We start from the raw sequence: 10,137 nt of genomic DNA on the forward strand, positions 1-10,137 counted from the left end.
AAATTGGGCGGTAGGAAGTTACTCTTCGCAGTGCAACGGGATCTTCTGACTTGGGTATAAGAACAGTGTGGAAAGATTAGAAGGACGGGGGTAATACTTTGAGCTCGAATGCTTCGTTGTATACATCCGCTAAGGCTGGTGAGATCGCCCCTGTGAAATATTTATAAAAGGCCGAGGTTAGATCATCAAGGCCAGGGGACTTCCCCGGATGCATACTTTCAAAAGCACTTTTCACTTCCTCTTCCGAAATTGATTCCTCCAATATTTCTTTCGTACTTTCATCTAACCTTGGCATCAACGACAAAAAGTCCTTTTTAAAACGATCAATGTCGACTGCGCAGTCTGTGAATAAACCACTGTAGTGCTCGAAAAAAGCACGCTCGATATCTTCTGCTCCGTCGCTGACTTTTCCGCAATATTCCATTTCCGCTGTCTGATTGCGGCGCGCATGCCACTTTTCTGAGCCTAACGCTCTTTTCGACGGTACTTCTCCCATTATCAGCCTTTCAGCCCTTGCCCGCACCAAAGCACCGCGGTATCTGTCGATATCGAACTGTTCTATTTTATGTTTCAGTGCGCGAATATCGTCCATGAACATGCCGGGCATCCTACATTCCTCACTGATCAATTTTTCTAAATTCCTGCGCATCTGTTTTTCTTCTGCTCCTTTTTCTCTGCATATAGCGCTCGCACGCTCTGAAGCCTTCATTTTAACCACCTGCTTGAAGTTCTCCCATTTTTCCCCAGATGTCGTGTTACCAAAAGCATTCATTTCTTCAACTTGCTTCATTACGTCCGCTGTAAAAATTTCGTCGCTTAGTAATTTCGAATTCAATTTCCATAGTTGCCACTCGAAGCCCTTTTCCTTTCTTTCGTGCTTGCTACTAAAAAGCTGACCAAAGAGTGATCACTGAATGAAAGTGCGTTCATATAATACTCCTTACAAAGGGGAATCAATACAAGGCTCACATACACTCTGTCAAGACGGGCGTGGCTGGCTGCATGAAAGGGGGTGTACTCTGTAGTCCTCCCACCACCGAGATATTCAGCCACGTCTTCCAAACCGTCGTCCCTTATTATATCGCTTAGGGCAATGGTGCTTGCATCCTTATACGGTCGAGTGCTAGTTTTATCACGGGCTGAAAGAACACAGTTAAAATCACCGGCAATAATGAGGAGCCTATTACACTGGGTATATTGTTTTAGCTGATCGAAAAATCTGCCTCTTTCCTCAGCGACAGTTGGCGCGTACAAACAAATAACACGCCATTCCAATGACGATAATAAACAATCACAGACAATAAGCCGACCTGACGGGCATGACGTCACGGCTTCTATTTTTGCTCCAAGACTGTGTCGGACGAACAACGCGCAACCGGAAGAAGTTCCCACAGCATGGCTCACTATAGTACAGTATCGCGCTAAGAATTGACGCACCATGCCCCCGGTTTCGTCGTCGCCCTCGACTTTCGTCTCCTGCACTGCAAGAATGTCCAGGTCATATTCGCTAACTACTAGGTAGAGTTGACTTTGCTTCCTCCTTGAGGCAAGCCCTCGTACGTTTAAAGTGGCCACACGAATCGACCTATCCATTGACGTCATTGCGAGGTGGTCAAAACCCAGGGGCATGACGTTCACCTCACTACAGCGCTTTATTCCTGGGTGCCTCGTCACGGTGCAGTCCTCAGGGCGGCAAAGGCGGCGTTTCCGCCGTCTTGCGCTCCGTCGAAGTGTTCGGCCGTAGCCGAAGGGGAAGACGCCGCACGGGAGTCGTTTTCGCAGGCGGCTCGTCCGTTGCGACGGCGCTGGGCCCCTTCTCCTTTTCGCCTGCTTCGTGGGGCCGCTTTCCGTTCGCACTGGCACTGTCGCTATCGATGCCTGTCATCGGCACTTCCTCGGTGGGAGTCTCTACAGCTCCGCCGGAAAATCTGTTGCCGCTACTACTTGAAGCAGCCTTTTTCCTCTGGTCTTCCACGACTTCATGCAGAAGCCCGGCTTAGGGCTTACCTGGTGCTTCACGGAGGGCGTCCTGTGGAGTGTTCGGCGTACCATCTTGGGTAGTCGGGATTCGGCCCACTCCTGCTGTTTCCTCTGAGTCTGCCTCATCCATGAGGTGGTCCAATGCGTCGTTTGCCTGGACTGGTCCGGTCACGCTGGCGTACGTCTTCGGGCAATCCGCGTCCTCATGGCCGAAGCGGCGACGACTGCAGCGCGGCACTTTGCAGTCCCGATTTATGTGCCCGGTGCTCTTACACGCAGACACAGGGGAGCGCGGCCTGGAAGAACAACGAGAGTCAGCTCTCAGGCTATCTTGAGCTGGTGTGGAATGTCGTCGACTTTGACGTCGCCATGCAATTGCAGTCCCACTGAGCGAGTCGTCGAGGCCTTCTCAGTGACGCCTTGCACCCGCCACTTCTCCCCCGTCACTTCCAACACTTTCCCGTAGGGTGTCAGGGCCTCACGAATCTCTTCGTCGGTCACGCCGTGCAACAACCAGTGTAGCTTTAAGCGAACCTCCCGGTTATTTGGATCGAAGAGCAAACATGGGCGATCCTTTACCTTCACGTTGACGGCGGAGAGCAATTTCTGAGCAGCGTCAGCACTCGTCATTGTTACAGCCCACACGTGGTTCATCTGATACGCCCCCAACCCCAAAATGTCGGGGAGCGCGCCTAGATGGGCCAAAGTGTCCCGGTAGTCTTCGACACGGTAGGGCCGGGCTCTTGGGTCGCCATGCATTAAAACGGTGTTCACGGCGATGCGTCCGGATGGCAGATTTGGCAGAATAACCTGATAATCTTCGGCAGCTGGTAGAAGCAAAAAACCTCTTACCGCGGCCAGCATGGGCCGCCGAAACCACTCCGCGGGAGCAAGCCATCCCGCCACCGCTTCGCTTGAAAGCTGGAAGTGGAATTACTGAGCTATACCCCCGAATAATAGCTCCCAACGAGAAGTTCCCGCCAATAATTACTATACAATATGTGGAGAACACCAGAAAAAAAAAGCTGTAAAGGTGGCACCCGGGTTTGAACCGGGGACCAGCCGATCTGCAATCGAATGCTCTACCACTGAGCTATACCCCCTTTTTTTCTTTATTGCCTGTTTTCTTTTACAGGGGGTGAAAACAGAGAAACATGAATGATAAAAGGAAACACTTGGATCAAGTCTTGATCCGGTGTGCTCACATTGGCTTTTTACAAACTGTAATAAAATTAAGGCTGTGTTCACACGTTCCAGAATTTGTTGTGTCATTGAATAACAATATGTACCATTATGTGACTGGATTCTTGCGTGAAGTAGTGCATTCTTTTCAATTTCTGAAAGTGCGCTTTTCACTAGAGTATTTGTCCTCTGTAAAACAGAAAACACTTTACAAAGACCTTGTCGACTGTTTGTTGCCAACACCGCGGTACAGAACCTTATTCAATGTCGGACCCGGACAGGACGTGCTAAGAATGGTTAAAAAGATGAACGTAAAACCGGGAACAAAAACTTTCTTCTTTAAACTTCATTCTGGGACGCTCCCAGTAAAGCAATGGTTAGCTGATAAGGGACTCTACGTTCCATGAACGACAAACTGTCTACTTTGTAAGACGCCCGAAACGGTATAACACGTATTTCTTTACTGCTGGGACGCCGTATTCCATTGGGACATTCTGCAGCGCACATTGAAAAAGGACCTACCCATCACGAGTTATGGCATTCGTTTTCTGAGTGTGGACAATGAAGACGGCGTCCCGTACGACATGTTCATGCTCATTATGCAAAATAGAAGTGAGGCGTGCAGACAGGACACAAGAGTAGAGAAGTGGACAACACGAACGCCGACTATCAACTGAAGGGGGCACTGAGGCGAAAAAAGAAAGAAGGCACAAAGCTCATCTGCGCATGCTCAGGAATGGTAACACCACGTGTCAATCGGGTAAACGTGCCGGCCTACGTGAGAGATAACTGTTAAGGTACTTAATCTCTTCCTTATGTAAAGTAATCGAAGGCTGACTCACGCACGCACTTCCACCATTATAGATAAGCCATGCCTCTACCATAAGACGCGTATCTTCATTCTTATGCCTGTACAATATCGCGCATTCATCTAACTCTGGCGTGCAGTTACAATCTCGGCAATGAAGCGAAAGATTAGAAGGCGATCCACCGGTTAACGACTTTTTATGTTCCATTAGCCTCTGATTGATACACGTAGGGCAAACGGGACGGTGTATCAATCAGAGGCTAATGGAACAAAAGGTCGTTAACCGGTGGATCGCCTTCTAATCTTTCGCTTCATTGCCGAGATTGCAACTGCACGCCAGAATTAGATGAATGCGCGATATTGTACAGGCATAAGAATGAAGATACGCGTCTTATGGTAGAGGCATGGCATATCTATAATGGTGGAAGTGCGTGCGTGAGTCAGCCTTCGATTACTTTACATAAGGAAGAGATTAAGTACCTTAACAGTTATCTCTCACGTAGGCCGGCACGTTTACCCGATTGACACGTGGTGTTACCATTCCTGAGCATGCGCAGATGAGTTTTGTGCCTTCTTTCTTTTTTCGCCTCAGTGCCCCCTTCAGTTGATAGTCGGCGTTCGTGTTGTCCACTTCTCTACTCTTGTGTCCTGTCTGCACGCCTCACTTCTATTTTGCATAATGAATCCTTACCAACTAGCTCAGCTTTCTGTCGTTCTAATGTCCATGCTGATAGCACTTCACAGCATCTGGCAGACTAGAATGGCGGTTCGCAATGCCGACCTTCACGCACGTCCTGTCAGGGAAAATTTCATTGTAAACGTGGATTATATACGCGCACTGTATAAAGCGCAACCAGAGCCTCCTGACTGGCTACCTCTCTTGGACGAATTGTGTAACTTGAAGAAATTTTAATGTTCACTGAGCTATACTCCCGAAAAAGAGCTGCCAACGAGAAGTGCCCGCCAATAATTGCTTAAATAAGTGGAGAACAGCAAAAAAAAAAAAACTGTAAAGGAGGTACCCGGGTTTGAACCGGGGAGCTCCCGATCTGCAGTCGAATGCTCTACCACTGAGCTATATTTTTTTTCTTCATTGCCGGAAGTTTCACCAAGCTAACACAAAGGGCATCATTTCTTGAAATAAGGTAAGCGCTACATAAATATACACAAACACACATTCAACTTTGTGCGCATGCATATTGTGCGGTCAGTCACATTGTGGCTGGCCATGTCAAGTTTAATATTCCTTTAATGTGGCGAGGGGCTCAATCCTCGCCAGCCAATCCGGAGGACATTCTTGTTCTTTAATTACATCGATGAACTTAGAAATAGCTTCCCGGAAGAGCAGCCTCGCAGGCCGGCTGTCAGGCTCACAAAAGAAACTGGCTATTCGAGCCCGCCATAAACAGTGGAGGCCCATTAGCATAATTAAGTCCAAAGGCATGCCGTCCTCATTTTCTACCGTCAAAAATCTAATACCTAATGGACTTAAAGGCAATTCTTTCTGTAGTGTTCTTTGAAGAACGTCCCAAAAGAAAATCCCTGCTCAACAATGCAAAAAAACATGGTCAATTGTTTCTAGTTGTTTACATATAAGGCAGTTTGCTCCCCATGGTAAATAAAAACCCTTCTCTTGTAGAAAGGCCCGTACCGGCAAAGTTCCGGTATGCAACTTAAAGAAAAAGGATTTAGTGCTTGGCTGCACCTGCATTTTCTTAACACGCTTTGACACGTCATTTCCCTGTCCTCCACTGTTTATGGCTCTGTACAACGGAACCGGCGTAATCATGTCAACTACATCCCTGTACAATTTCTTCCGCGACACCGAAAAGAGATAATCATTAGAAAAACGTACGGACAGAAAACGGGCACTGTCAACGACTTCCCTTAGGTACCCTCGAAGAGCACCAGGAATACTTAAATTGCAGACCACGTACATCGGCAGATGCTTGCTCAGTCGTAACTGGCACATTGTGCGCAGAAAGGGGTCATGCACGTCTCGAAAGAAAGAAAACCGGTTTACTAGCTGCTTCTCAAAAAGATGTGACAGGCCTAAGCCCCCGTCCTTGACTCTCCTAAATAAGTTCGTGCGGCTGCACCTCTCCCATTCTGATGCCCAAATGAACACAGCAAAAACTCTATGGAACCTTTGCACATTTTAACGAGAGCAACAGAAAACGTGCATGACGTACCATATTTTGCTTATTAAAAACAAGTTGCATACAGTGGATCTCACAAACATCGAGAGATGAGCACCTTTCCAATTTATTGTTTTTTCCTCGAGTCGTTTGGCCTCTTCGAGCCAGTAGTCCTCGTTCCGCCGGTAATGTTCGAGCGGAACGCCCAAGTATTTAGCTGGCGCTCGAATCCATCTAATGTTGACGAACGTTTCCGGTGTTGACTGCCATTCACCATGCCAAAAACCGAGACACTTACTCCAATTTTCAACGCTCCCTGTTGTGTTTCCGAAATGTTTAACAATTGTTGTTACCTCTGTAATGCTTTCTTTAGTTGTACAGCACACCGCTACATCGTCTGCGTATGCCAGGAGTTTCACTTCGGCTTCCATGAGTTTGAAGCCCTTTATGCTACTGTTTTAAATGATTGCCAAACAAAAGCTTTCTAGATAGATGGCAAACAAAAGCGGGCTGAGAGGACACCCCTGGCGCACGGAACGCTGTTTTAATGGGGGGCCCCAGTGTCTTATTAACAATCAGCCGTGTTGAGCTGTTCCGGTACGCCAGAGCTACCCCATCAGAGATGATTGATTCTACATTCACGTGCTCAAGAACTAATAAGAAAATTTCGTGTGGGACAAAATCAAAGGCTTTTTCTAAATCTATTTTCAGGATGGCAACGGCATATTGAAAATGGTCACAGCATTCCAAGACGCCTCTCATCGTGTGTACATTTGTCGCAATAGTGCGTCCCTTTATACTACAAGTCTGGTGTGGTCCTACAAGATCCTTAATTATTGACTGTAATCGGCTTGCAAGAACTTTCATTAAAGCTTTGTAATCCGTGTTGGTCAATGAAATGGGTCTGTATGCTGTGACTAGCCTCAGCATTGCTTTTTGGTTCGTCTTAGGAATAAGGACGGTATGGGCTTCAGAGAAAGACGGTGGAAATCTGTTGGTAGCAAAAACCTTGTCAAACAACGCTTTCAACAAAGGTACCAACTAGTTCTTGAACGCTTTATAAAGGCCGCGTCAAGACTATCCGGGCCTATTAGGGCTCAGATTATCTATAGCACTTTCTATTTCAGCATGCGTAATGGGTGCTTCTAGAAGTGACTTCGTTTCCGCTGATAGTTGAGGCATACGAGAAAGATAGTTTGCTCTGTATGCCTCGATATCGACTGGCTGGTATGCAAAGAGCCGCTCGTAATGGCGGTGGAAAGCACCTGCGATACTCTCCCGGTGTTTCAGTTCTTGGCCATTCTCTTCAATCACTTCTATTTCGTTTCGCCGCGCATGCGTCTTCTCGATACCTAGCGCCCGTTTCGTGGGCGTTTCACCCACGGCCCATGATTGTGCTCAGGCTCGAACGAGCGCCCCGCGATAGCAGTTCTCCTCGAATTATTCCAGCTGTTTTATCTTAAGTAGGTCTTCTTTAAAAACACCTGCCGCTTTGCTTTCCAGCACAATTAGTTTGTGCAATGTTTTCTTCAGCCCGTTCTCTCTCATGTTTTCACGGTATTTCAAGACGCTGCTTCTTTCGATTGCCTTTATTTTAAAACTTTGTTTTAATAATTCCCAATCAACACCTATCTGCTTATTACCGTCCAGTTTAACCTCGTTTATTGCTTCTGACACACAACGGATAAAGTGCTCGTCCCGTAATAGCGTTGCGTTAAATTTCCACAGATCCCAGTTAAAACTATTACATCTTTTTTTTTCACCCACATTGCATTTCACTAAGCAATGGTCCGAAAAAGATGCGGGTAGAACTGTGTAAACGTTACATGCAGGTATGATTTCAAGGGACACGTAAATCGTGTCTAGCCGAGCATGGCTAGAGCTTTGAAAATGCGTGTACTGCACCTCTCGTTCCCCTTCTAGACATTCGGCAACGTCGGCAATATCATGCTCGTCCATCAGTTCTTTTAACAATTCGGTGCTCTTGTTGTTCGGTCTCTTTTTTGTGGCTCTATCCCTCCCACTCAGTGCGCAATTGAAATCCCCTAGCAAAACCAGTTGTTTCGTGACATTGAGATGTTTCTTAACCTCCGAAAAGAAATTGGTTCGGTCTTTATCCGCTTTTGGTGCATAAATACAAATGACCCGCCAGTCACGCTCGCCCAACGAAAAATCACACTACACAATCCTACCCGACACACATGAAAAATAATTTTGTATCACAAGGCTTTGCAATTTTTTAACAAGAATGATGCAGCCAGCAGATGTTCCCACGGCATGGCTAACAAACACAAAATACTTAGACGTGAAACGAAGCATCATGCTTCCGGTTTCCTCCTCCCCTTCAACTTTTGTTTCTTGTACTGCTAACACATCAATGTCCTGGTCCACCAAGAGTCGACAGACCTGACTCTGCTTTTTCTTGGCAGCCAGTCCTCGCACATTAAGTGTGGCGAAACTAAAAGACAGGTTGGAAGCCATCATTCACTAATATTTTTAAAGGGGAACCCGAAGCATGGTGCTTACCTTTAACGTCTAGCACACTGCTAGACGTCACCGTGCTTGTCCGGTTGCCCGGTGTCGCTTTGTTGCGGCGCCGGATTGTCCCGGACACGCCTCCCTGCCCCGACGTTCGGCACTGGCTTGTAGCCGGAGCGTCTCCCCAGAGGCGCCTTTGCAGGCGGTCCATCCGTCTTGTTTGCCTCATGGCTACCTTTGAGGTCTTTTTCCAGCGGTCGCTTGACGGCCGCGCCAGAAACCGATGTATTGGTGGTTCCGTCAGCTGCCTGGTCCTTGGAGTCTGTCAGCGCGCCGACCACAACTTGCGGAAGATACTCCCCTTTCTCAACGTCTTTCTCTGCCGTTGCCGGTGTCCTCGGAGATTTATTCGCGAGTTTATGGGGCCGGTGTGTCTCCTCTGCAGCAGGTGCCACTGTAGTGGTGGTCTCCTGCAGTTTGTCCACGTCTCCTGTACCTCTGGCAGCTTCCTCAGCTTCAGCCACGTCCATGGCTTCCTCTGCTGTCTTGTCACCTTCAGACTGACCTACCGCTGCGGCGTAAGAACGCTCACATTTGGCGTCAACATGCCCGAAACGTCGGCACATAGAACATCGGGGTACTTTACAGTCGCGGCTTACGTGACCGTTTCCTTTCCAGCGCAAACACTGCATCAGCCGCCCAGGGACGACGACGAGGGCCATCTCACCGGCGACCCGGATCTGATGGGGCAGGTCATCCACGGTGACACCGCTCTTGAAATTCAACAGCACGGTCCTCGTCGTCGAGCCTTTGTCACTGACGCCTTCAACGCGCCAGCGCTCCCGGCTGACCTCCAGCACCTTGCCGAAGGCCGCAAATGCCGTCTTCACATCCTCGTCGTCGACGACGTGGAGTAGCCAGTGCAGCCACAACTTCACCGACCGGTCCTGCGGATCGATGATGAGCCTGCAGCTCCTTGACGGCCTGCAGACGCTTTGTTGCATCAGCGCCACACATGGTGACCACCCAGACATGATTTATCTGGTACGCACCCAGCGCAACGACTTCAGGCAGCAATCCGGTAGGGCGAAGGGCCGTCACGAAACTCTCCAACCTTAAAGGGCCTCGCCCGGATGTCGCCGTGTAAAAAGACGGTGTTCAACGCGACACGACACGTAGGCAGCTGTGGCAAAACAATCTGATAGTCGCTATCGCCGTTCTCGTTGAGCCTGTTACCGCGGGCAGCGCCCGCCTGAGCCGCTCCATAGGAGCCCATGATTGCATGTCTGTTCGCAGTGGTGCCCGGAAGTGGAATACTGAGCTATACCCCCGAATAAGAGCTCCCAACGAGAAGTGCCCGCCAATAATTGCTATAAAATTAGTGGAGAACAGAAAAAGCTGTGAAGGGGGCAGCCGGCTTTGAATCGGAGACCTCCCGATCTGCAGTCGAATGCTCTACCACTGAGCTAGACCCCCGAATAAGAACTCCCAACGAGAAGTGCCCGCCAATAATTGCTAAAATAAGTGGAGAGCAGCAAAAAAAATCTATAA

The 10,137-nt window shown here is 48.5% G+C and overlaps 1 non-coding gene across 1 annotated transcript; it reads right to left on the reverse strand.

Moving 5' to 3' along the window:
• Positions 1 to 3,011: 3,011 nt before the first annotated feature.
• On the reverse strand, positions 3,012 to 3,083 carry TRNAC-GCA (transfer RNA cysteine (anticodon GCA)). The gene has a single exon. It is a non-coding gene; the product is annotated as a tRNA-Cys (tRNA).
• Between the last annotated feature and the right edge of the window lie 7,054 nt (positions 3,084 to 10,137).

This window comes from Dermacentor variabilis, chromosome 1, assembly GCF_050947875.1.
Source record: "Dermacentor variabilis isolate Ectoservices chromosome 1, ASM5094787v1, whole genome shotgun sequence".
Taxonomy (NCBI): domain Eukaryota; kingdom Metazoa; phylum Arthropoda; class Arachnida; order Ixodida; family Ixodidae; genus Dermacentor; species Dermacentor variabilis.